Source organism: Typopeltis vanoorti, chromosome 20, assembly GCF_054136105.1.
Source record: "Typopeltis vanoorti isolate ZY-2024b chromosome 20, IOZ_Tvanoo_1.0, whole genome shotgun sequence".
Taxonomy (NCBI): Eukaryota; Metazoa; Arthropoda; class Arachnida; order Uropygi; family Thelyphonidae; genus Typopeltis; species Typopeltis vanoorti.
The window spans coordinates 95,210,567-95,236,284 of NC_143568.1; the positions used below are offsets into that span (position 1 = coordinate 95,210,567).

The 25,718-nt window shown below is 35.3% G+C and overlaps 1 protein-coding gene across 1 annotated transcript in view; it reads right to left on the reverse strand.

Annotated features, from left to right (window-relative positions):
* LOC150095679 (calcium-transporting ATPase sarcoplasmic/endoplasmic reticulum type-like) overlaps positions 1-25,718 on the reverse strand; it is a 382,896-nt gene that overhangs the window by 185,051 nt on the left and 172,127 nt on the right.

Below are 25,718 nucleotides of genomic sequence, written 5' to 3' on the forward strand. Positions count from 1 at the left end.
GTACTTCTGATCCAGCTCTCAGATCCATAAGTTAAAACTTGTTTGAACACTGTCTTGTATACAGCTAATTTAATGTTCCGACTAATTTCTCTCTTATTCCATATGAATTTATTCAACTGACTTCCCACCATACCAGCTTTGCTGATTCTGTTGTCTATTTCTATATTTAATTTACCATCTTCAGTAAAAATCGTGCCTAAATAGCTGAAATGTTTTACTTGTTCCACAGGTTCTCCATTCACAATACAGTTGACATTTTCAATGATTCTGCCTATTTTCATTGTCTTTGTCTTTTTATTGCTGACCTTCATACCATATCTATTACAACAGCTATTCAATTTAGTCAGAGAATCTTGCAGACTTGTAGCGGATTTATTTAGAAGTATAACATTGTCTGCATAAAGCAAAGAGCTGCCATTAACATCTCCAATTCTGATATCATGTTTAATATCACTTTCCTTCATAATGTGATCCATATAGATAATGAATAACAGAGGGGATAATGTACATCCTTGTCTCACACCAGATTTCACATTAAACCATCTTCCTGTACTTCCTTCAATTCTAACTGCTGACTTACAACTCAAATAAAGACTAAGTATTGCTTGATATAATGCCCCACTCACACCTTGATATAATGCCCCACTCAGCGTATTGAATAGCTTCTCTTTTGGCACCTTGCAATAATCGACAAGGTGCCTTTTCCAAACCGACAAAACTTAAATACAGATCTTTGTTATATTCCCATGCTTTCTCGACTATTTGTCGCAAAGTGAAGATCTGATCCTGACAGCCTCCATTTGGCCTGAATCCAGCTTGTTCCTCACCAAGCTTTTCTTCCACAATTCTTCTCAGCCGTTTCTCAAGTATACTTGCATAGATCTTGCCAGGAACACTCAGTAGGGAAATACCTCTGTAATTCTCACATGCAGTTTTATTTCCCTTTTTATATATGGGTACTATGAGCTCTACTCCAATCATCGGGAATTCATCCTTCTGTCCAGGCTTTCTGAACTATGCAGTGCGGCCACTGTAAGACTCTTATACCACCATACTTCAGCATTTCTGGTCGAATATCATCTACTCCTGCTGCCTTTCCACATTTCAAGACTTTGATGGCTTTTTCTACTTCAAGTATGGATATGTATTCCTGACTGCATGCCTGGTCAGTGTTTTTTACCACTGTGCTGTCATCACTGCTTGCTTCATTTAGCAGTTTTTCAAAGTAATTACTCCATACTTCAAGGATATCTTTTATTCCAGTTTTCATGTCACCTGTATCATCTCTAACTCCTTTTACAGCACTCTTTCCTCCATTCCTAAGCTTCTTCAACAACCTCCAGAATATTTTGCCACCTTCTTGATATTTATTTTCTATATTCTTGCCAAAGTCCTCCCATGACTTTTGTTTAGCTAGTTTTGCACAGTATTTAGCTTTCTTACATTTGTGTCTGTATTTTCTAAGAGCACAAGCTGATTTATTGCCAGGAACTTTTTATATGCTTTCTTCTTTTCCTTCACTGCCTCTAACTTCCTGTGTCCACCAGGGAGTTCTGATTTTTTTTATCCTTACAGACAACCTCACCACATGCCTCTCTGGCAGAATCAATCAATGTTTTCTTCAGAGTTTGCCACTGAATCTCCATGGTTTGATTCCTGTTCTCAAACTCTTTCATTTTTTCTTCAATAATCTTTGTGTATTTTAGTCTGCAGTTCACATCTGAGAGCTGCTCAACTTTTATTCGCTTTAAAACTTTCTTACATGTTATTCTTTTCAATATGAAATTCAACTTTATCCTGCTCAAGACTAAATAGTGATCACTTCCAATTTCAAATCCTCTGTACACTCTGGTGTCCTGCACCAGGGAGAAAACATCACTATCAACAATAACATAGTTGAATTTTGTTGAACATAGTTGAACATCTGGTTAAGGGGATAAAAATCCCTTATTGTTTTTCAGCCAGTAAGCGAAACTAAGATCGAAAACTACGATATGAACGTTTCATGCCGACGAACTGTCAGCGTATCCAATAATAGCCGTTTGGCTTTTCATCTTAGTTACACTATGTTATAATATATAATATAGTGACACACCTTTCTGGCAATGGTATAGCAAAAGTATGTAAGTTCTTTTCACTTAAACTCCGATATTCTAGGTCTAGCTACTCACTGATGAGACCTCAAAAAAGGTTGAAACCGGTCTGGGTAGTGACCTCTCCTCATAATGTAAAATAGTACTACATCTCCTAAGAGCTGTGTGTTTTTACATTATGAGAAAATATGAAGAACAGTGAGGGAACTTGCTCCACCTTTGCAACGAGTTGCCGTGGTATGGCACTACCAAGTGGTCACTTACGCTTGGATATGCTGACAGTTCGTCGGCATGAAACGTTCAAATCGTAGTTTTCGATCTTAGTTTCGCTTACTGGCTGAAAAACAATAAGGGATTTTTATCCCCTTAACTGATCAACCTCGCCAGAAAAAAATAGCCGTTTGGCTTTTCATCATAGTTGAACATGTTGATTCAGTTGAATTTTTAAAAATGACAAAGGGATTAAAATATGAAACGGGACTGGAACAAAACTTTTTTTTGGGAGTTTTTATGGGATATTAATGAATACACCAACTACAATAAATCTGAAGACTTAATTTAAGACGGCCTTTAAAAAGCACCAAAACCCATCAGAAACATCAAAAGTAAATACTAACATAGATAACAGAGACAATAATCTATGTCCCACTGAACTAAAGCCTATGCATCACAACACCAATACCCGATAATCTGATGTCAATGAATAAGGTAAGTCAATTAGAATGCAAGGAAAAAAAAAAAAAAAAAAGGTGATTCGCTCATTAAATTTCACTTCACTACTTTGAACTTCTGATGAGTGAAAATTAAGGATGTGATGAATGCAACCAAGAAACTTAAGAGGAAAATAAGATGGTAGTAGTCGTAGGAACAAATGATTTAAGTATTGATAAATACATTATGACAGAGGATATGAAGGAAGAGTGAGAAAGTGAAAATTAAGGTAAGGAGGGCAAGGATAGTAACTCCCCCCATTTCTTCTGAGTAGAAGAAATGGGGGAGTTACTGGATGTATGGGGTGAGTTTGATGGTAGAAGTGAGTTGTATAAAAGGGATGGCCTGCACTTGAATAGACTGGCATAGGGCCTGGAGAAATTATTTATTGCAATGAAAATCCAGAGTTATGGAAAGTAGATCATCATGGGGGAGGAGGAACAGTGTGAACGTCAATGAGCATTGTTATAAATTTTGTGAAGAGATAGGGAAGTTATGAATTGTATGAAGAGAGATGGAAAAGCAGACTGCATATGAAAGTATATAACACAGCTGATTAAGCATAAATTTATTTTCCAAATACAGGCAACTCACATATAACACGGTCTACAATTTCTAGTAACCCTTTATTTTTTATTTTCATATTTTTCACCGCAGGACTTAAAAATCAAATTTTATCTTCGTTAAATTTGTGTCTGCCCGCATCGTGCAAGTAGTTACAAGTATCGAATTTAGTTTTATTGTATCACTGAATAAGGTACTGTACAGAGGCTTTTGCAGTCTGTGTCATTCTGAACAAATAGTGCAATTAGAGACAGATGGTATAAAAACGGCACTAACTAATAAATCACGTCCCCTCTCACAAACTATGCTGTATAGACTTAAGCAAAACCATATGTTGCACCGAAACACAGTATCTAACTAAAAACTATTGTCCAATTTTGAAATAAGTGTTTGTTTTATTGCATTTGAAATTCTCGATGTCATTATGGCAGATCACAAAGGCTAACTTAAAATAAAAGACTACCAAGAATTGAAACATGCCATATAATGAATGTGTGAGTTCACCTGCCACCTCAAAATGCAAACGAGAAGCCATAAAATTCAACTAAGGGTTGAAACATTTGTGTGAGTTGAGCCAGTCAGTAATGAGAAGTTCCATCGGAATGATAAATGACCCTATTGTGAATGCGTTAAAACTAATAGTGAATGTTGTTATGACAGTTTCAGATGTTATGGAATTCGACTGAAGAGAATTAGCATTTCAACTCAACACTTGTCGGTTGCTTTTGTCTTTGGGGCGCGCGATCTTTTGTTAATATCGCACCAATCATATGCACGTCTTTATACCTGCTGTCTTGTGTAAAACAAAATTCAGCTTGTACATATTATAACAATTAAAAAAAATTTGAATGATTTATAAGCGTATAAAAGGATATCACCTGTAAATCGTTGACATGCCACCTCTGGCACGAGTGCCATAGGTTCACAATCTAGGGTTTACTGTATGAAGTGTTTATTGTTGAAAGTTGTCTTCGTTTTTTGGCAAGAAAGCGCATTTAAAATCATAAGTGTGTTATTCTCAAGCTGAGCAGTTTATTTTCTAGTGAGTTACATATGTAATGCTTTTTTTATGTAAAAGTTTATTTTTATTGTAATGACTACTAAAACTGCAATGAAAGGGAAAAAACCAACATTGAAGAAGAAATTCATTTCTCTCGAAGAAAAAATTAAAATCTTGGATCGGTTGAAAATTGGAGAAAAACCAGGAGTTGTTGTAACGACTCTGAATTTAAATGAATCAACAATTCGAACAATCAAACAAAATGAACATAAAATCCGAGAAAGTGTTATTGCAGGGTCAACGGTAAGTGCAAAGCGCATTGCTCATGTTCACAATATTCTAATAGAAAAAAATGGAGAAATCTCTAATGATTTGGATAGAAGATTGCACTCAAAAGAAAATTCCTTTAGATGGACACCTTATTAAGCAAAAAGCTCTCAAAAGTTTATAAACATTTAAAAGAACTTGATCAAGATTCTTCAGAAGAAATCTCTCAGCATGGATTTTCTGTCAGTAAAGGTCAGTTCGAAAACTTTGAAAAGTGGTTTTCTTTGTATAATCTTAAAATCCAGGGAGCATCAGCAGACGTTGAAGCTGCCTGGAAATACCCAGCAGAACTTTTAAAAATCATTAAAGAAGGTGGTTACAGTGCAGACCAGGTGTTCAATGCAGATGAATCTGGGTTATATTGGGAAAAATGCCAAAATGCACCTGTATTTTGAAAAATGAAAGATCAGATCCTGGATTCAAAGTTTCCAAAGATAGAATTACTCTACTGTTTTGTAGTAATGCATCAGGTGATTACATGACAAAACCAATGTTTATTAACTGATCTGCAAATCCTTGTGCGATGAAAGGGCTCGACAAGTCCATGCCTTTTTGTTGGCCCGCCAACAAAAAGGCATGGGTTACAGCTAGCATGTTTGAAAATTGGTTTTTCAAGTGTTTTGCACCCGATGTAGAAAGTTACACAAAGAAAAAGAATATGGACTTCAAAATTCTACTAATTTTAGACAATGTGCCAGGCCACCCAACAAATTTAAGCCATCCGAATATTAAAATAACTTTCTTGCCACCTAATACTATTTCACTTATTCAACCACTCGACCAAGGAATAATATCAACATTTAAGTCATATTATATTCAACGAACATTTCAATTAATTTTGGAAAAAATGGAATCTAATCCAAACATGATACTGCCTCAAGTGTGAAAAGAGTTTTCAATATTCGAATTGTGTAAAAATTATTTCTCTGTCCATTAAGAAATTACAACCCACTATGGTGAATGCTTGTTGGAAAAAAATATGGCCTGCAGCAGTTCTGGAACAAAATTTTGTACCTCCAGTGGATGCTGAGCTATGTCGTATAATAAACATTGCACACATTTTTTGGTGGAGAGGGCTTTTGCAATACGGTTGAAAACGAAATTAGTGAATTAATTGATGGAGAAACAGATTTAAATGAGGAGGAACTGGTACAATTAATAGATGGTGTCGAACCAAATGGCAGAGAAAAAGTTTTGCCAAAGATTCTCATTGTGATGAATCCATTAAAGAATTCAGTTTAAAGAAATTAGCAGAAGGATTGGACTTGGCAAGAAAGTTAGGAAGTTATTTTACGGATAATGATCCCTCGATGGAGCGCTCGGAAAAATTCACGAGACAACTGGGCATTTGTTTAGCACCATATTATGAACTTAATAAAAAATTGCAGCATAGTGGAAAGCAAAGTCTTATTGCTTACTTCTTGATGACTAAACCAGCCGAAGTATGCAATGAGAATTATACACATGATGTCCAAGAGATTTCAAGTAGTGATGACCTCCGGCCACTTAAAGAACATCTACGAAATGTTATTTCTGAAGACAGTGATGACGATTAAAATATGCTCTTTATTTTATTGTATCTAAAACACTTGTGAATTATGTGCAATGAAATTTATGTACAATTTGTAATTTTTATAATTTTATACTACGTATTTGTCTCATAGTTTATGTTTTCTTAACTTAAATGAATTACCTGAATTAAATAAAAATAGTTTTTGTTGGATGTCATTGTTGTTTATATAATTTAAAAAAAGAAAATAAAAAAATGATTTCGGAACCTAACCCTACTTTTTCTATGTGATCTAAGTCTCATATAACGCGGCATTTCTATGGAACCTAACATCCGTGTTATACGAGGGTTACCTGTATATAAAAAGTAAGTAAATGTCTCCAATAATGTTTTATATAAAAATTTTATACAGCAAACAGTTTTATAGCAAATATCTGCAGTCTGAGTCTGTTTTGCAGTAGAAAATTCAAATTATGTTAAATAACTTTTTGCATAAATTGGTAAAATATTACTGAATATTACAAATTTCTAAATGTACTGCATTTAATGTCACACTTCATATTTTTATTTATTTATTTATCATATGTATATTACATCGCAAGAGAAAGAAACATACAGTATCAGTGACAATTATAACAATATGTATATAATTAAAACATAAATAGACATATATATATATATATATATAAAAATCTAAACGTGATATCTCTAAATATATATATATACCAAAAACATGTTAAATATACAAACACCACCAGTAGAAATTACAAATAAGAAAATTAAGATTCTTCTATCAGTCAGATATTACAAGTTTATATCTAAGTTATTAATCCAGTCAATGGTTGCAAGTGTTGGAACTAGGAAATCTTGTTCTTCTCCTTTGTATGCTCTCAGTGGGCATTCTTAGGAAAATATGGCAGATGGTTTGCTTTTCACTTCCACAGTCACATTGTGGGGAACGAATTTTCTGGCACTTGTAAGAAAAAGTCTGTACACAGACCGCTATTTAGTACTTAGCTGATTTAGAGTAATCCAAGTTTTACGTGGAAGGTTCTGCAGGTCTGGATATGCAAACACCTCCCACTGGTGTCTCCACTCTTGATTGACATCAAAATTGTCCTCTAGCAGTCTTTTAGTAGTACTAACAAAAGGATATCTTGATTTCAATCTATTTATTAAATTAGAAGCATTTCTATGCACTGGAAGATAGGGGTTTTTCCTGGATCTTTCTATACTCCCTGCATGAGGCATTGGCTCTTTCTAATGGTGGAGGAGGAATATGGCTTAAAATAGGGAGCCATTCTATAGTACTCTTGATTGTTCCTTAAATAAGACGCATAGTATTACTGAGCTGTTTGTCAACCAAATGGGTGTGTTAATCCACATCAGAGCTCCATATTCGCGGTGGAAAACACAAGGCCGAGAGCCGAGCATTTAAGCATCGTCGCAGAAGCTCCCCAAGATGTTCCGTTCAGTTTCTGAATTATATTAGTCTTGATTTTAGCCGATGTGTTCATGAGGTGTTTTTTAAATGTCAGACCTGCTAAGAGTTATTCCCAAGTACTTCGGGTACTATTGTGTCGAAGAAGTTGTCCATTAAGGTAAACCCAAAGTTCTCTATTGGCAAGTTTGTTATTAAGGTGGAAACAGCAGGTGTCAGATTTGTTGGTATTCAATTGAAGACACCAATTCTTGAAATATCTATCAAGGGAGTCCAGGTCAGTCATCAATATTGCCTCTGTAGTTTCTATTGAGCCACTACTTGTTACCAGAGCCCAATCATATCATCTGCATATCCAAATTTTCTGGATATGGTATCTGGCATGATGGTGATATATAAGCTAAAAAACATCAGAGAAAGGACAGAACCCTGGGGAAGCCCATGATTCAGTAATTTGCTTCCACTTGTTTTGGTTCCCATAACAACCTGGAATAACCTATTACCGAGCATATTATTGATAAGCGCAGTTGTTGTTTTGCATCGTGTAACTTTAAGTAGTTTATAAATGAGGTCCTGTCTCCAAACCATATCATAGGTGACAGTGAGGTCTATAAAGGCAATTGAAGTCTTAAGGCGCTGCTGAAATCCTACTTCTATATATGTAGTCAAAGATAGGACCTGGTCTATAGTGCTTCTGTTTGGTCTGAATCCTGGCTGTTCAATAGGTATGTTCCACTATTTTTTGGGACTATTCTGTTCAGTAAAAGTCTTTCCAATAATTTGACACACATTGTTGGATTCAGAATATATAGAGATTTGAGTAATTATTATTTACTTCAGAATCCAACATAATCTTCCATCACATAAGCTAGACTTGTAAATCACTTGTTTATAAATTAATACTCATGTAACTACCCTTAAGTTCTATTAATAATTAAATAATTAATCAAGGATATATAATAATAGTGAAAGGACTCTGTATTAAAATATTATTGAGTTTATTTTATTTATTGCTATGTTAATATTATAAGAAATTGTATTCAACATTTTAACTGCATATTAATTGAAATGTAAATATTCCTTATTTGTTCCTGTATGTAGAGGTATAGCGTTGTGCAATGCCTCAGTTTTATTATATTTTGTTTTAGTTGTCATGGAGACATATGTAAGATAGTGAGTGCAAGTTTAGAACAGAGCGTGGCAGATCAGTATTGAAGGACTGGAAAAGGGTTTTAATAGAAGTAGAGCACGAGAATAATTTTTGCGGGAAGAAGGGATATATAAGCGAAGAACAGACAAAAACGATTCATTCGGGGGAATCAGAGTGAGATAATAGCGAGCAGAGAGATAACAGCGAGTTGGCGAGTCAGTCAGTTAAGTAGCTTGCTAAGGTATACTAGTTGAGGAGCGAGTTAGCTAGTAAGTTGCAGAACAACAAATAAAGCAACGGAAGATAGCAAAGTAGCAACTGGATGACTAGCGATAATTTAGTTGGGATTTTGACTCAAGACCGACCTTTCAGGGACACACAGAAACTTGAAGAATAGCACAGAGCAACTAAGAGAATAAATAGAGGGAGCAAAGAAAAATTTAAACGATAGCTGTGCTAAGAGATATAGTGCTTGAAAGATTAATTAAATGCTGGAAGAATAGGCAACTGTGCATAAAAACTTCAAGTTAAAGAATTACTGCATGTTACCTTAGCTCATGAGTTATGGTAGAATACTGAGTTGGCAAGTAATGTCAAAGGAAGTATGAGCGTTACATTAACAGTAACTTTTGCGGAGAATAGCTGGAGTGTGGATTTAAGAGCGTATACTTGTGAAGAAGCATTGCCACCCTTATAATGTAATTGAAACTTAAGTAACTATAAGATATTAATGTAGTTGGTTACTAAGGAACTTATGACATTGAACTTTTTTTCAAATGGTTAATTGAATTTTGTGAAAGCTGTATTTCAGACAACAGATTAACCATTGCCTGAAATTATATGACTAAATTACCAGATGAGCCAAAATGTTTGTAATACCTTATTCAGTGACTTTAACTAAAGTGTATAATTTGTAAGTCTATATTAAATGTTTGTTTTGTTGATCTAAAGTTGTACTTTGCCTAAATCTCTTTTACTGCACCGTTCATAAAATAATCAAACCAAAGCGGGTGAATTAATTAAGTTAAATAAACTCAGCCTGTATACATAATAATAACACATAAAAAGGAAATAGTTGAGAGTTGGTTTTACTTTAATTCTTTGACTAATTTAGATATAGAGTGGCAATTTAGATATAGAGTGTATTTATTGATGTGTTGGCCGCATCAATAAATACAAATTTTCTCTATATTTGGATTAGAAATCAACTAGCAAATTATTTTTTTTTTTTGTTTAAGAACATCGTAGTGACAAATTGACGGATCCAAAGTGTAGGTTAAGACGAAATAGAATCCAACAACATGGTTAACAGAGCAATTGGTCGATAACGGGTACGAATGAATTGAAAGGTGATAAATTTTTTATGAGAGAGGACTTGAAAGTATTGTTAAAGGTAGCGAAAGAAAAGAGTGACAGAGTTAGAATGGTGAGTCTGTTACCGCGGTATGACAGAGAGGAGTTTAGAAGGAGGGCCATAATCGCAAATGACATTATGCGCAGGTTATGCGGACGGTGTGGTGTGGAATTCGTGGACGTGTGGAATGAGTTTGATGGGCGAAAGGACTTATACAAGATGGATGGCCTGCATTTGAATGGACTTGGTGTGCGGAGACTGGAAAAAGTGTTGCTGAATGAAGTGAAAATGGATGTGCAGAACCAGGGAAACTAGAACTACCAAGGATGGGGAGGGGAGTGGATATCCAGACATCAGTGAGACAGTTGAGTGTAAAAATGTATATAATGTACCTGAGCCAGCACTAAGGACAAAAAATGGGAATGGGACATTTAGAATAACGCATCAAGATAGGGGTGGGACAAAGGGATCACTGCAATTCATGTATACTAATGCCAGGAGTATTAGGAACAAGAAAGAAGAATTTTTGGCCTTGATTGGCTCTTCCTGGCCACAGGTTATTGGCATTAGTGAAACATGGCTGACGGAAGATGATATAGTTACTGGGATAGAATGTGTAGGTTATAGTATGTTTAGGAGGGACAGAGAGAATAAAATTGGGGGAGGGGTGTTATTGATGATAGCTGATGAACTGCAGCCAAGGAGAATTGAAGTATTGCAGGATAGTGAAAGGAGCTCATTTGAGGCTATTTGGTGTGAGATTGACACTGGCAGAATAAAATATACAGTCGGGTGCTGCTATAGACCAGGTGATGGAATAGATGGTGGAGATGGTATGCATAAACAAATTGATGAAATGAGTGGAAGGAGGGTAATTATTATGGGGGATTTCAACTATGGTAACATTGATTGGAAGGAGGAGAGGACACATGTGAGGAAGGAAATGGATTTTATTCAATTATTAAGGGATAACTATCTGAAACAGCATGTAATTGAAAATACTAGGGGTGTGAGAGTGCTTGACCTGGTAATTGCATCTCAAAATTTGACTGTAATGAATATGACCATGTTGCCACCTATTGGTGAGAGTGATCATAAGGTCTTGGCCTGGGAGGTGGCCAAAGGTGTGCAATTTGTGATTAAGACAGGGTATATGTGGAATTACCATGCTGGCAAGTATGACAAGCTTAGGAGATTGCTTGGATCAGTGCCATGGCATGTACAACTGCAAGGGCTGGACGTCGATAGAGCATGGGAAGTGGTCAAAGAGCATTTACAGGAGGTTATGGCTGATTGTCTACCTAAGGTCCGAATAGTGAAACAAGTAGGGGTTAAATGGATGAATAACACCATTAAGCTTGAGCTGCAAAAAAAGAAACAACTATGGAGGGAATTTAAAGAAAGGGGTGACCTGCAGGCACACGAACGGTATAAAGTGCAGGCCAGAAGGGTAACGAGTGTGGTAAAAACAGCAAAAGCCGATCATGAAAGGAAACTAGCTATGCAAGCAAAAGAGAATCCCAAACAGTTCTTTCAATATGCTGTAAGCAAGAAAAAAACTGTACATGGCAAAATGATTTTAAGGAATGACGATGGTAAAGAGTTCACTGAACCAGTCGATATAGTGGAGTTACTGAGCGCGCACTTTGCAAAAGTATATCATCCAGGTGGTGACGTTGAAAAAATGAAGGAACCATTAGTTTATACGGGAATTGTGATGAATGAAGTGGAGGTGAATAGTCTATTACAGAACCTTAATGTGAATACATCTGTGGGATTGGATGGTATACTGGCACGGGTCTTGCATGAAGCGGCTAAGGAATTATCAGTGCCCTTGACCATGTTGTTTAATCTGAGTCTCGGGTCTGGCTTAGTCCCGAAGGCGTGGAAAGAGGGGAAAATAGTTTCACTGCATAAAGGAGGATCCAGGACTATGGTTGCAAATTACCGACCGATCAGCATATCAGGAGTCATTGTCAAGGTCTTGGAGAAAGTAGTCAAGGGAAAAATACAGGAATGGATTGATGAAAATGAGATACTGTACAGAGGACAGCATGGCTTTGTGAAGGGTAGATCATGCCTCAGTAACTTGCTCAAGTTTTATAACAAGGTGACGACTGAACTGGATAAGGGAAATGGGTTTACAGTGATACTGCTGGACCTGGCAAAGGCGTTTGACAGGATACCACATGGAATTCTAATCCGTAAACTACAACATATGGGAATGGATATAGGGTTGGTGAGATGGATAGCTGAGTGGTTGATGGAGAGATATCAAAGAGTAGTTTATTCGGGAGTAGAGTCCAAAAGACAGCCTGTGACTAGTGGTGTGCCACAGGGTTCTGTTCTTGGACCACTGCTGTTTAATCTGTTCATTAACGATATAGGGAAGGGTCTAAGTGGGACAGTTCATTTGTTCCCTGATGATGCAAAGTTGGGTAGGGCGATAGTGAATGCAGAAGATGTCAAAGTCTTGCAAGATGACTTAGATAGATTGGAGTTCTGGACTAAGGAGAATGGATGTCAATTTAATGTGACAAAATGTAAGGTTATGCATTTCGGAGTGAAAAGATTAGCAGCAGTATACCACATTGGTGGAACTGTACTCCAAGAGATTGATGAGGCCAGGGACTTGGGAGTGTTGGTGGATAGGGAGATGAAGTTTAGGGGGCACATTGCGAAAGTAGCTAAATCAGCTCATCAACTCACTTGGTTGTTGAAAAATACCTTGACGAGCAGAGACAAGCAAGTTATTGTACCTCTGTACCGAGCCCTGATAAGACCTCATCTCGACTACTGTGCCCAGATTTGGTCACCTCGGTTCCTTCTTGATGGGGAGGAGGTGGAGAGGATCCAGAGGCGAGTGACTAAGATGATAGCAGGTCTATGGAATGTACCATATGAGAACAGGTTGAAGATTTGTGGGTTGCAGAAACTAGTTGATAGGCAGAAAAGGGGAGATATGATTGAGACATTCAAATTGCTAAAAGGATTCTATAGGATTAATTCAGAGGATATTTTTGAGATCAGGACTGGTGGTGGGAGAACTAGGGGACACCCATGGAAGCTGGGCAAGAGCGTGGTTAGCAGGGGTGTTAGAGCTGGGTTCTTTACTTTTAGAGTGGTAAATGAGTGGAATAAGCTGCCAGAGTCTGTTGTGGGTGCTATGACAGTGAGCGAGTTCAAGGCAAGGTATGATAGATACTGTGAGAATGTTGAACAGCTGTGTGAACATGATGTTTAGGGCCTCCCTCGATGAGTCTAAGGACTCCCTGGAGTAGCCCGTAATAATAATAATAATAATAATAACTCTCTACCTGTTCATTTGGTTCACCTGGCTTCAAAATAGCTATTATTTTTGATCTTTTAAACTCTGAAGGTAAATGCCCAGTCTGTAAAATATCAGAGTAAAACTTTGATAGCCAGAAACGCACATATTTACTAGTGACATAGAAACTCAGAGTGCATTCCATCAAACTCTGGAGCCTTACCCAACTTCATTTCCTCCAATGCATCCGTCACGATGTAACGAGAAAGGAGAAAGAATAACAAGATTCTTGATTGCACGTCTCTTTCAATTTATCAAGATCTCTTTTAACTTGAGTATCATGGCTATTATTCTGGGGTGCTCTTGACAATGATAATATTTGATTTGGAACCTGATTAGGAGACACTTTGCCTTCCTGCATCCTATCAGTGAAACTTCTCCCAGTTTCCGTAGCAGACCCCATGCTCTATGGCTAGAGTGCTTAAAATCCAGAGACTCAGTCTCTGGATACTTGAGTCGATGAGCATCATCGAGGCGATGCAATAATTCCTCGGCAATTTCTTGTTCTCCACTATCCAAAAATTCTTGATAAAGGGTCTCACTCTTTTCATCTCATCCTGGAATATACTCTTTTCTAAAACCTCTCAGGATATATTTTTTGGCAACTGTAATGACAGCATTTACAAATCTGCTATAGTTCCTTGCTGTGGGTGGTATCCGACCGAGACATTTATCCAGATCTTCAGCAAAGGCATTCCAGTTTGCTTTGCTGAAGTTCCAACAAGTGCGAGGAAAAGAGGAGATCGGCGGTATTTGCAGCCAAACTTCGATGATTACAGGTCGATGTTGACTATGGGGGAAGTCCTCCAGGATTTTTCTCTTAGCCATCAAAAGGTTCACCATTACTACTCTTGGAAACAAAACACAGCTCTGGATTGTATTCTTGATCCCAGGCCACAGATTTAAAGGTGCCTCTATCTTTTGTACCAAAGATCTTCAGCAAAGTCCACAAGAGATTCACCATTCAAGTCATTAGTCCTATATTTCCAAGTTTCATGGTGGCTGTTGAAGTTTTCTATATAAATTGAAGGGAAGGCTTGAGTGTCTAACATATGTGTTGGCCACATCACATTCAGAGGTTTGTATACATTGATGACTGCGATTTCTCTTATTTTTAGTCACAGTATGGATATTTCCTTGGGTTGACATTGATACAAGGCAAACATTATCAATCTTGCTCTGAACATATGTGGCAATGCTATATACTTGAAGTGTTGTGCCCACTAGATCATACCCTGAAATTTTACTCCTTTTCTGAAAAGGGGTAAAATTCCAGTGTAAAATTCACACTTCATAAAGATGCCAATACACTGCACCATCTTAATAAAAAAAATAAATAAATAAAAGAAGAAAAAAAAGCACTACAATACACAAATGCCAGGGGCATCAGAAAAAAGGAGATACGTTTGTTGCAGTGGGGAATAGAGTGAGACCTAATATCAATGACATTAGTGCAACCTGACTTACCTAGAGAAAATGTGACAAACAATAATAAACTGGATGAAATGGCACAAGTATTTCATACTGAAATTAACAATACATTGTCTGTGTGTGGAACAATTGGTGTACTATTGAAGTGATTGCAATGTGCTAGAGAAATATTAAAATAAATAAAAATGCATTATTTCTGATGTTTACACAAGAGAATCTCCCAAGCTTATGGGAGAGGGGGGGGGGGGGAGATTAAATTATTCCAATTCAGATTCAGCTGGTGTAAAAGGGCTTACTACTTTCTTTAAAAATACCTTCATATTTACAGTTGCTGCTATGGAATAGACTAACTTCATTCTATGGGATATTGTTGGGTATATATACTATTCATTTTAGAAATTATGGACTTTACAACCGTATTATAAATAACTATTTTAATTTCCCAACGTTTTGACTTTCATATTAAGGTCTTTAATATGAAGGGTGAAAAGTTGTGAAATTAAAATAGTTATTTATAACACGGTTATAAAGTCCATAATTTCTAAAATGAATGCTGATCACCATGCAACACTAAAAGAAAAATATATATACTATGCTTTGCAAAACCAGACGTTTGATGTTTCAATTGTTCATTGTAGTATTGATGTTCACTAATCCTCCCACACACAAAACAAACTGTCTGCTAAATATTTGTTAAATTACATTCACAAGGGATCTAGTAAACACCACCTAAAGACAGAGGCAAAAGTTTATCTTTTGCAGATAGTAAGAGATGAGGAATTTTGTTGATTGGAAAATATAAGGGATTGAGATGAAACTTCTACTTTCTGCCAATAGGTCCAGAGATGCCAGAAATAAATAAAACTGGCACCCTGTGGTATAGCAAAGAATCCTTAGATGTTACAACATTAGAGTCAGTTACCCTCATATTTGATGGCAGTTGTACTGATTTAATTATATTCAAGTTTTGAAAGTGAGAAGCATTTGTTCAAGGTCTAAGGAAGAAATGCAAACACTATGTGATCTAATTAATGACTTGACAACTACAATTTGTTGAGAGGTGTAATGAGCAAACTTTTGATTACATATCTGCCAGTAAAGATAGGTTTCCGATAAATACTAGTTAATAAAGTACCAGAGGGTGTGCAAGTAAGGATGTCCAAGAAGAGTTAGCTACAACTTTCCTTTTTTCCATTTTGAGCTGAATAAGTGGGTGAAGGATTTTGATCTGATACAAGAAGGTTACATGTTCATTTTTTTTTAACGAGCCAGACAGCAAAAACGTCATCAACATAGCAAACCCAAAAAGGAGGTTTGGGATGATTGGATAAAAACAAAGTATCTTCCAGATGAGTCAAAGAATAATTAACCAAACGTGGAGACTGAGAGCCACACATGGCCATACCTTCAATAGGTTTATAGATCTTGTTTTTCCAGCTGAAATTTCCTGATTGCATAAACACATCTTCACTGCATCAAGTGCTCTGTTGCCTGACAATATTAGAAAACTAATATTGTCAGGCAACAGAATGTTGGTAAAAAGAGAAGCAATGTCAAAACTGACTAAAATGTTTGATTACTATATTACAATACCTTTGATTTTTTCAACAAAATATGGAAAATTCTTGATAATGATTTGGAGACTGTCCAATAAGTGCTTCATATATGTGAAAGCAACTTTGCAAATTCTATTCCAAATTCTAGAAGATCACACAAATGCAAGGGGGAGGAGTTTTCCTTTCAAAATGAGTGCACAATTTCTTCACACCAATAGCTAATAACTAGCAATGTCATCGAGCAGTTTTAACTTTCTAATCTGTTTTGATAGGTTATAATTAATTTCTTGATAAGTGGAGGAATCCTGTAAAAGGAGATGTATTTTCCTCTCATCTCCTTATCCATTATGACAAAACTTCTATGCTCTAATATCTAAGAATTCTTTACTGGGTTGCAGAATGACAATCATATATATTTCTGGCATCTCTGAACCCACTGGCAAAATTCTAAAGAAGTTTTACCTCAATTCCCCATATTTTCCTATGAACAAATTTCTTATCTCTTATCTACAAAAGATAACTATCACTTAGAAAATTAAATACAGAAACTAAAACTTATGCAAAATAAATTTATTAGCTGTAAAATTTTTGCCTATGTGTCATAGGCAAATATATATCTGCTTTTGTGAAAAATGGCTTCAATCAATCTTTTATTAAGAAAGCCTTTAAGCTTTATACAACCATCTCTAGACCTCCAGAAGACATCACCCAGATTTCACTCTCTTATATTAAAGAGATTTCTGAACATATAAAGTTCTAAACCCTCTTAATATTGTAGTTTCCTTTCGTCTTATCATGAAGATTTCTACCTTCCTTTCTTCCACTAAAGACACTTTCTTCACACTCACTGAACACAGCAGACAAGGGTAGGAAACCGGTGCACGTGCAGAAGCTTCTACACCTTGTAGAGGAAACAATGATAGTCCTTATGTAGCATAATAATGAAACCACATACATGCAAAAATGCAGATAATGAAATCTGCATGTAATGAGAGTTATTACCTGTATTGTTGATTGAAATATTTGTGGTTATTCATTTAAGTTTATTACTGTATTTATTGCACATTTTTTCTAGTTATTATGCTACAGGCACATTTAAAGATTAGACTTATCCTTCATGGTGAAGAATTTTCTAAACTAAGGCTAGTTAGAAAAATTCAGTTTTACATGGTAAGCTTCATGCTTGGATTGTCTTTCTCAAAAAGATGTTGTGACACAAAAGTCATTCCTACATTTGCTAGACCTTATGGAGACAATTAGTATGCCTGGAGTTCATGAAATTTGTACTCATGCAAATTTTTCCTTGGTACAGAATCAACTCAGAGCAGCTTAAAAAAAAAAACATCTAATATACAATTGATTTCAGGTCTTGAAAGGATTTCAGCTCCTATGGATGACAAATTACTGGGTCATTCTGTGCATCTCACATCTCATTAACCTGCTCTTGTGAAAGACTTTCCCACAAACAAATTGTGTAAAAATATGATTCGTTATATCGTAAGTTAAAATTTACTGCTCGACATATTCCTACTAATAAATGGGCAATTAATATTTCTGGATGCTTGAGAGTATTGTACTAGCTAAAGGTTATGATGATTTTGCTGTCATACCTAAATCCATTTTGCACATTATATTTTTGCAGAATAGTGAATCTTTCAAGTGACAATGCTAACAAACTACATTTTGAAGATGCTGCCTCACTTTTTAGAAGAAAATTCTTCTTAAGTAGCTTCTCCAATTTGGAGGCTAACAATCATGGTACGCCAGTGTCCGATCCTTGAACATTATTTTGATCTTGTAATAGCTCTTGTTACGCATCCATTTCTTCACATCATCAACCCAAGAAATTCTCGCTCTACCAGGAGATCTTCTTCCATCTAATTTTCCCTCCAGTATTTTCAAAGATGTTTTCCCTGTTGATCCTCTTAATATGGATCCTGCCATCTTGCACTTTTTCTTTATAAGGTCTTCCATGAGTGCACTTTTGGTTCCCATTAACTTCAATACCCCTTCATTAGTTTTTTTCTCATTCCAAGAAATCTTCAGTGCTCTCCTATAGCACCACATCTCAAAGGCTTGCGTTTTCTACATTATGGATTTCGTATATGTCCAAGTCTCACATCCATAATTCAATGAGGACTAGGACTATATATAGGATTTTATTATTGTTGATTTTAGTCTGTTTATTCCAGAGGTCATTAGTAATTTATTATTTAGGAATGCTTCTTTTACCTTAGTTATTCTTGATTTTATTTCTAGGTGAGATGATTCTCGACTTGAGGCTAATATACTCCTCACTTATTTCTGTTTTAGAGTTTGGGCTTTATGAGGTGTAGTCAGAGGTAACCCCAGTTTTCAAGGTTCCAGCTTTTCCTACCAGATGTAAAATCCAAATTCTACATAGTTTTGTACCATCTTTCAAGTGATTTGAAATGATTTCTTCTTGCATCAAGTGCTCTCCTATAGCACTACATCTTAAAGGCCTGCAATTTCTTGATTATGGATTTTGAAAATGTCCATGTCTCACATCCATAATGTGAACCATACATAGGATTTTATTATTCTTATTTTAGTCTGTTTATTCCAAAGGTCGTTAGTAATTTATTATTCCAGAATGCTTCTTTTGCCTTAGCTATTCTTGATTTTTATTTCCATAATTGTTGTTCCATCTTCTGTAATCATTACCACTAAATAATTATAAGCCTTTACATTTTGAACATTTTCAAAATCCTGTTGATAGTCTTAAGTTTGTGTTATGTTGCTGTTTTTTGCTTATTGCAATATATTTGGTTTTATCTGTATTTAATACTAAGCCATAATTCTGACTCTTTTTGATTAGTATTTCAACCATATTTCATAACACTATTTTTGATTTCATTATGAATGCCAAATCAAATATTGTTAGTTCTAATGCTATTAACTTTTATTCCCATTTTAATTTCTTCATATTCTTTCATTATCATTTCATTATATATATTGAAAAGTATAGGAGATATTATACACCCTTGTCTCACTCCTCTTTTGATATCTATTGTTTCATTATTAATGTTATTTATAAGTTGTGTCTTCTGATGTCTTTTTTTTTTATTTTTTATTTGAATGTCTTTATAAATGACATTAATTGTACTTTTTTTTTCTGGCATGAATCTTTTTTGTTGTTCACTTATATGGTATTTAATTCTAGAAAACTTTTTATTTTATTATTATTTTCAATTGTGATTCCCATCATATTTCTCAAGTATGGGATATGATACTAATTGTTCTAAAATCTTTATATTCTGCTGCATTATGCTTTTTTTTTTTGGTAACAGAATGCAAATAGATTTTATGAAGTCTCCTGGTAGTATGCCTGTATCATATATTCTGTATTATTTCTACTAAAAAATCTTTTCCTTTTCCCCTTATGTCTTATTAACTCAGCTGATATTCCCTCACATCCAGTCATTTTGCCATTAGGTAGTTCTTTTATTACACTTACTGTTTCTTCTTTAAGTACAAGGTGTGACAATTCCCAGAACGGCAGTGTAGTGTTGCCCATGTGGTGATTTGGTTGGAGTCACGTGAGTAATCGCTTTGTTTGTACATGCTTTATCATGCAGGGGTTCCCAATCTTTTTGTTTCCTAGAGCACATTCTAAAATACCAATAGGGCAACGGGCACCATTTATTTTTGCAAGCAAATTTTTTGAATTCATTTGTTAAATGAATACATACAAAGTTTACATTATAATCAAATGTTTTATTACTTAAAAGTTTACATTATATAAAAATTTAAATATATATATATATATATATATATGTAAGTTAGTGTGATCTTTGGCATTGCATTTCATTGGCCAGTGCTTCATAATTAGGAGAATATGATGATATTCCAGTTCTTAAGCAATCATCAAGGTGCTCATCAGTAAGTCGTGATCTATATTTTGATTTTATGATATTCATGGTTGAAAACAATGATTGGCAAAGGTATGTGGAACCGAAAAATGATTATCTTGTACGCTGCTCTTTTTAAGAACATAAACTTTTCTCTATCCACTAGATTCCAGAAGTTTTCATCTGTTATATGGTATTTTAGCGTAATGTCATTCTGAAGATCCAAATTTTCTAGCTCCAGTTCTTCAGTATTTACTTGAACAAGCTTTGCAATGCATGCAGCTATTTCCATTATATTTACTTGGCAAGTTAAAGGATTGATAAAAAAGGAGATCTTTGAACGTTTTCTTCTTCTTTGCAAGCATGTGAGAAATTTTTAAAGAAGCAATAGTGGCATTTTTAGATGTTACCACATGTCTAGTGAAAACCGACTGTTGGGCAGACAGGTTCAATTTTAGTCGATTTATTTTTTTCATTCTTATTTTAGATTTAAGTGGATAATTCGTATTAAAAGTGGCATGCATTGTCTAGAAGTGATGTTCAATATTATGTTTTTTTGGAATTGCAATGCTACTGTTGCACAACAAACAAACACAATTACCTTTAAAATTAACGAAACAATATGTATCCTCCCAGTCAGTGTTAAAATTATAGGTCCATTGTCTTTTACTTGATTCACTCATTTTAGGATTAAAAATCAAAATATTTCAAAAATTTAAGTACAAGACACCGTTAAAATTATGCGTATATATAACTAGCAACAGATAATGAACAACTTTGAATGTGTGTCTACTTTACATTGTATGCGTTTAATACTCGTCACGTGTCATTAACACATGCGTCATATAGCATGCCATGAATTGTTGCGTGATGTGCACGTGATTATTTTAAACCATACAGCAGATGGTTGAACAGCGGCGGGCACACAAATTGGTCGACAGGCGCCATGGTGCCTGCAGGCATAGGGTTGGGAACGCCTGATCTAATGCATGCATAAACTTCAAGCCAAACAAAAAAATACATCTACGTGTAAACTTTGGCATAAGAATGTCATCAAAATTTGGAGCAGCGTGCTAATGTTAAATTTTGTGTGAAAATCAGCAAAACTGCTATTGAAACATTGGAGCTGTTGAAAGTGGCATATGATGTGGATGCTCTGAAAAATTCTATTGTCTTTGAGTGGCATAAGAGATTCAAAGGTGGACGAGAAGATGTGAACGACAACCCCAGAAGTGGGCAGCCAAAAACAAAAATGACGGAAGTAAATGTGAACATAGTATGAGATTTGGTATGGTCTGACAGATGATTAAATGTGTGATTAATGGCTGATGAACTGAAATGAATTGAGAAACAGTCAGGGTAATTTTAACTGAAGAATTGGGTATGAAAAATATTTCTGCAAAGTTTGTGCCTCGGAAGTTGACAGAGGAACATAAGCAGCAGAGACCTCAAGTCACAACTGATCTTTCTGCAAATAAGCATGTTTCTGAGTAATTATGGTTGACAAAACCTGGTGCTTCCAGTACAATCCTGAAACAAAACACCAGAGCATGCAGTGGAAAATCTCTAGTTTGCCACATCTGAAAAAGCAAGCACATCACGTTCAAGACCATGCTGGTGTGTTTCTTTGATCACAAGGGAATAGTCTACTATGAATTCACTGAACAGGGACAAACAGTCAACCAACAATGCTATTTAGAGGTGCTGAAAAGATTAAGAGATTCTGTTTGGACAAAAAGACCTGAATTGTGGCCTGACAAGTGGATCATCCATCACGACAATGCGCCAAGCCATAGTGAGAGAGTTTCTGGCCCCAAAAATAAATTACCGAATTAGGTCTTCCTGCTTATTCGCCCGACTTAGCTCCCTGTAATTTCTGGCTGTTTTCAAAATTAAAGACTGCGCTAAAAGGATAAAGATTTTCTGAAAGTGATCGCTGATATCCAGCATAATGTGATAAAGGAACTAGAGTATTCCAGAAAAAGAGTTCCAGGTCTGTTTCCAAAAGTGGGAACACCATCTAAACCAGTGTATAAATGCACAAGGGGACTACTTCGAAGGGGACAGTAGCCACCAATGTAAAGTTCCGAATGTAGTTTTTTTTTTTTTTTACAGGTGCATTCTGGGAATTAAATTGTCACACCTCATATACCTGGATTTTTTGAATGAACACTGATTGTAGGCTTACCAGGCCCATAGTCATTATCCAGTTCTGTTAGGTATTCTTTCCATCTTTGTATCCTGTCTTCTGGATTTATAATAACATTCTTATTATTATTATTATTATTTTTTTTTTTTTTTTTAACTCTTGACTTGTTATTTTCTCTTGATTATTAAGAAATTTTATTTTTGAATACAACTTTACAATTTATTTTCTTTATCTAATTTCTCTACTTCTCAGCAATTATTATTGATCCATCTATGTTTTTTTCTTTAGATTTAGTTATTTGTCTATCCAATCTTTCATATTCTTCATTTCCATTGAGGTTATTTTTCCAGGTTCGTTTTTATCCATTAGTTCTAGTATCCTTTCAGTCATCCATGTTTTTTAAAATTAACTTTGTTTTCCAATACATTTTTCTCCTGCAGACAATATTGCTTCTTTTATCTTGATCCATTTGTTGTGGTCTTCTTTCTTTTCAATACAGTGTGCTATATTATTCTGAAATAAAGTCTTCGTGTTACTGTTATTTAATTTATCTGTATTCCACTTGAATGTTCTAAATCTGTTAGTTATCTTTTTTAACTTTATGTAATTCTCACAAGTGTGTGGTCTGATCCACAGTGGACACTTGGCATAACTTTTGCATTGGTTATTCCATTTCTATATATCTGACTGATCATAATCAAATCTATTTGATCAGTATATGTACCATCAGGAGATCTCTAAGTATACCTTGCTTTTTCTTTCTGTTCATAAAAAGAAATATTAAATCAAATTGATAATTTGCAATTATCAATTTATGTTTAAAACAAAATTCAATACATCTATCACCTCTATCATTTCTTATGCCATATCCATATGGGCCAAAAACAGAACTTATTCTTTCCTTTCCTATTTTGGCATTACAACCATCCATAATGATTAACACCCAGTCTTTCACTCCTCCAATATCTTGAATAAAAAAATTACCTCCACATAATTTATCTACTACCAGATGTGCAATGCTTTCACCAAAACCAAAGAGCCACATATCATATATCTATCTATTCCAAAATAAAGGAAAAGATTTAGTTGTAATGGATAAGGAGGAATATGAGAGGAAGATAAATCTGCTTTCACAGAATACCTAAACCTATCAAGAATTTAAATATAACTCCCCCAAAACATAGATCAGACAATTAAATAAGTTCCTTGAAATTAGCTTGGATGGATATACTCGGAAGAAGTTAGCACTCTTTGGAAGAACTTGTTTATATGGTCCTCCAAAAATCAACAACAAAGGTTGTCCTTTAAGATCCATTGTGAATTCTATCGATTATTCATTATCTCACGTAATAGAATTAGAAAGTTTTTTCACATCTATTAAGCACTGTATTGAACAATCTAGATCATTATCAAGAATTCATATCTTGTTGGGGAAAGGGAGGAGAAAACAAGGATATTTCAATACAGGAATCTAAACGTTTTAGTCAGTTTTGACAGTGTTTCTCTATTTACCAACATTCCATTGTCTGACAGCATTCGTTTTTTTTTTTTTTTTTTTTTTTTTTTTTTTTTTTTTTTTTTTTTACGGTTATTTCCGTCCTGATGTGATGAAGATGTTTGTTATACAACCGGGAGGATATTTCAGCTGGAAAAACAAGATCTACAATATCTTCCTGCAATAGGACTTAAAGAATTTCTACTAATATAGATAAAAGAAACCAAGAGATGAAACATCTGAGTTCCATCCTACCAAAGAATGGTTACAATAGAATATTAATAATAATAAAAAAAAAAATTCCAAGTCAACCACCATGACAATCAGATGAATGGGAAAACAGATTAGAGGAGCAGTGATTCTCCCATATGTAGTCAGTTAGTCACAGATAAAATAGCAAGGATGCTGCATTAACAAAATATAAATGTTGCTATCTACCCACCATCAAGATCTCTAATAACCTGCTCCCAGCTGTTTACAAGATCAGCTTTAGTTTAGTTTACACTATATGGGACAGGCAGGCAAGTCAGGAGAGGTATGCCAATCTGAACACTTCAAGGATGATGGGAACAAAAGAACACACAAATCAGAACTGACAGCAAATACAACTTAAAACAAAACATCAAGTATCATGGTAACAAACAAAACTGCTCCACATAGATTACAGATTTTTTTTCAAGAGTGATCAAAGAATCAGCTGAAATTATGAAAGATCCTCTAGAGTGCAACACAAGGGGGGGGGGATGATTTTAGATCCGGTCTGTCTAATTTCATCACAGCATGAATGTAGCTCCCGTAATATATAGCAGTTCACAAACCAATGAACATTACAGCAAATGCATGCTTTCCATTGTTATTGATGTTCAAATATTTTCATTATGCATGGTAACTGTTATTCCTTATTTTTTTAGTTGATTCACGGAATTCTGATGATGTGAAACAAAAGATTTTCATGCAAGTAGTTGAGTAGTCAATAAAATTAGTTTACTATCTTTAATTATGGAGTAATACTAGCAAAAACATTCCTAGCATGTCCTCCCTCCACAGAAGTCAACTCAACTATACAGCTCTCAAGGCCTTCATTTCCCATTCTATTCAAAATTCTTGTCTACTTTTCACGTCCTGATTCAAATTTAACAGGTGCACCAAAACAGTTGAAGAAAATAAAAAAAAAAAAAACTTGCCACAAGAACCCTGGTTATATTTCAGCTATGCTGATGTACACAATAAATGCTAAACAGCTATTTGCAAATCCATCTTCATAAAAGCATAAAACAGAAAACTCGACTCTAGTCCAAATCACAGCTGTATCCTCCTGGTTCCTTGCAAAAGATATCATATGCAACTCCTGATCACATACATTTCTGAACACTTCATGCCACCTCTCTTATTCAGATGACATCAGTATTAGAAAGCTGACCTCGTGGCATCACTTTTCCTTTGAACTCTGCATGGATGACCAAAGCAAACCGCCTCCTCCCATACTAGAAAGTGAGCACTATGTCTTCTTGCTGAAAAACCAAAGGAGGCATCAGAAGAATACTAAACTTAGACAGCCTTCATATTCCTTATGGAATCTCTTCAATTGTATTCACATGCTGTGCTCTGACATTTGAGTACAACTGAAGAGCATCAGGAAATCCCATAAAAGATCCAGGTGCACCATCTCAAACGTGTGAGCAGTGTTCCATCACTGGGCAGACTTGGAATCCACAGAGTTCACAGCTGTACCAATTA